This window comes from Octopus bimaculoides, chromosome 1, assembly GCF_001194135.2.
Source record: "Octopus bimaculoides isolate UCB-OBI-ISO-001 chromosome 1, ASM119413v2, whole genome shotgun sequence".
Taxonomy (NCBI): domain Eukaryota; kingdom Metazoa; phylum Mollusca; class Cephalopoda; order Octopoda; family Octopodidae; genus Octopus; species Octopus bimaculoides.
The window spans coordinates 108,703,737-108,707,272 of NC_068981.1; positions in this window are offsets into that span (position 1 = coordinate 108,703,737).

The window sequence follows — 3,536 nt, forward strand, 5'->3', positions numbered from 1 at the left end:
ATACATACATACATACATATATATATATATACATACATACACATATACACGCATATATATATACATCATACATACATACATATACATCATCATGCATACATATATATACATATGCATATATACACCCATGCACATATGCACATATGCAAACCCATACATACATATAAACATACACACCCATATACATTATAGACTATTTTTCAGAAGGCTAATATAGAATATCATTAAATTCTCCAGTTTTCCAGACTTCAGGTTGAATGTTATCCAGTCCAGCAGCCTTTCAATTTTTGGTGTTTTTAAGTATTTTTTATTTCATTTCATCAGCAGTGAAATCGTCATGAAAGGAGTAATCAATACTGATACATCTGTATCAGACAGTGAGGGCATATTCTCAAGCAAATTTTGAAAATGATCCTTCCACTTTTCTAAGCGTTCCTATAGACCTATAATTTTTGACTTGGAGTTTTGCGTTCGCTTATTTCGTTTACTGTCTGCCAAGTTAGTGATGCTTTCCCGTTTGCTACTGCGAGTTTAATTTGATCTATTTTTCTTTGGATGTAGGATTGTTGTTGAGATTGATATTGATCTACTTGTTCTTCCAGTAAGTTTTTGAAATTGGCTTCATTTGAGGAGCTTGGATGTATAGTTTTAGCTTGACCCACTTTGAAGTGTTTTTTTTTCTATTATCTCTTGGTCATCCCAATAGATATGTTTATCGATTCTTGGTTCTATGGGTAAGACCCCAATAATATTTGTCTACAGTGATTCATTTACAAATATTCCTTCTCCATCAACGATTAAGCTGTTGGAAACCTGTACACAGCAAGGTTATTCTTCTTTAGCTAAGATTAAAAATTAACTAAATACGGAATATAAAGCTTTCAAATAATTCAAAATTGATTTCATGTGGAAGTACGACGTGTATCCATCTTAACAAAGAATGAACTGGTAAAGATGGAATGGTGTCAATAGAAAGAAGCAGATGTTTAAAACAATTGCAAGAAAGAAACGTTACCGAAAACTGGGTCTATATAGATTGAATAAAACTTTCAGGGATCGACAGTTCTATCCAACTGGAAAGAGCAAACTTTACCCATTAATTGTCATTAATGAATCTGGACAAAACGTTCATGAGAGCAAGCGGTTTCAGCAGTAATTATGCGGTAATGGGACACGCAGTTTTAAACATGAAGGTCTTCATCAAATGTTTTTCTTATAGATTATAATTTGATGATAGATTTGACAAAAACTGTTAAACAAAACTGATAAACAATGAAGTTAATTGTCTTATTTCCGCCAATCATTCTGCCAGAGAGCAACCGATTTGCACGGTCGAGTGCTCTCTGTTGACCGAATTCGTTCACAAGGTATTGGTCGGATCGGGGCTATAAGTAGAAAACAATTACCCTACGTGACACGCATATTTCTACCCATATCATTTTATACAACTTCTAAATGAATTCTCTGAAATTATAATTGGAAACAACTCTACATATTTAGTTACTTCAAAGGGACCAATGAAAACGTTTTATTATATTACCGTAATATACTAGGTTACACTTAATCAGCTGTCTCTTCTCCCAAAATTTGTGACTTAAAATACATAGGTAATTTTTATAATCATATTTTTCTCGTTTGAGAAAACGGTGCACAACAGAATTGTTAGAGGATCGGAGTTAGAACCATAAGTTCTCTCTTCAAATCCCACTGATGTTCTGCAAAAAACTTGCACATGCAAGTGCCACCAGTCGAAAGCTCCGCATACCGGAATCCAGCAAGTGTATGGGGTCATCAGGAGAGAATGCGCGCCGTTTCGGGGCCTACCTCTCGATGGCATCATTGAGCACCCCCTCACTGATATGAGGCCCAACTTGCAAGATCAACTGGTTATCAAATAAAGCTCAATATTCTTCTAACCATCGCTCATCGTCTCCTTTTAACCAAATCCAGTGGCTAGCCTTTTCCACTGTAGTCTGGATATCGGTCATGGTGGTGTTTACTTTACGATGAGTTATGCCTAACGATAACAACAGTCGCCTCACACTGTGTCTAACAAATCCTCTACATTTGACTTCGATTGGAAAATGATCCACTTTCCAGCCTGCTTCTTCACATTCTTTGAGAAGGTTTACATAACGGTCAGTCTTTCGAGCCCGAGCGGCGTCCATGTTATCTTCATGGGGAACCGTCAACTCGACTAGATTCACCACTTTCTTTCACACCACATTAAGATTCGAATTTCATTCATCCGGCTACGGTAGACTATATTAGTTACTATAATCGACTACATAATTTGTTTGGGTTAGAAATCTAAGTCTTTTCGCTAGTTACTTAAACTTTCTATGATCACTAAATATAAGCAAAAAAAATAAAATTATTTTTATATATTTTTAATATATCCAAAATGGAACAACATTTGTGTTGCAAAACAAAATTAATTTTTAAAAAATATATTGCAGACGTGAAGCTTAAGAGTGCCGAACTGCGTTGCAGTTTTTAATTTCATATTTCTGTCTTCTAATCCAAACAACACCAAGAGTTGACTTTGTACATCAACTGAGTAGGGTGTTATGTATATGTGAGACAGGTTTCCTTCTGTACAACATCACTATAATCGGTAAAAAGAATGACCATAATTGAAGAACTTCAGACAATATTCACCTTTGTGAAGTTGTGAGTTAGCAGAATAGGTATAGTATTATCGTATCAGTCATTACGGGATTTAGCTGCGTCGTTCTGATTTCGAACTCCACTTAGTTTTGATTTTTGTCCTATGTGGATCGATAAGCTAAGGATCAGTCATTTACTCCAGTTGCACCTAAATTCTGTGTTACTGTACTTATATTAGAAATCAATATTTAGTATTGCTTTGCTCATTTTCAAGATAAAAATTTCATTTTTGTATTTAAAATCCTAACAAATAATTTAACATATATGCATTACAATGAAAAATGCGGACACATGGAGGTTAATATTCTTAAGTTATTAAACCTGGAAATGTACAGGACAAGTTATTACACCTGGAAAAGTACAGGATAAGCATACTTATGCTTAAAATATTGCAGCTATAGTTGAAATTTAAAAACATATTTAGATTTAAAGACTAAAAATAATAGCTTCTATTAGCTACGCTACATTTGAAAAATGAACTCACATAATAAATTGAAGGCTAAATGTTAGCAAAAAAAATTTTAAAAACCCATTAAAAATGTTTTTTCAATTACATGTTTTTAATATTCAATTGAAATTGTAGTATTCAATTGAAATTCCATTTTTGCTCCATCTTTTTGATAAAAATTTATGGACAAAGACACCAAAAAGGGAAAGTTTAATTGATACCTTTATGGTAGGTTTGAGGCTTAGGAGAAGGTACAGGGATATTTTCCGGAGAGGGTTGTACTCTTGCTAATTAAATTTTTTGCTTGTGGGGGTGAGGTGGGATGAGGGTAGGGGTGTATTGGTGGGGTGGGATGTTGGGGGTGTAGTGTACCATATGAAAAATTCTTCTTGACGAGGATCTACATAGTGCATATAGT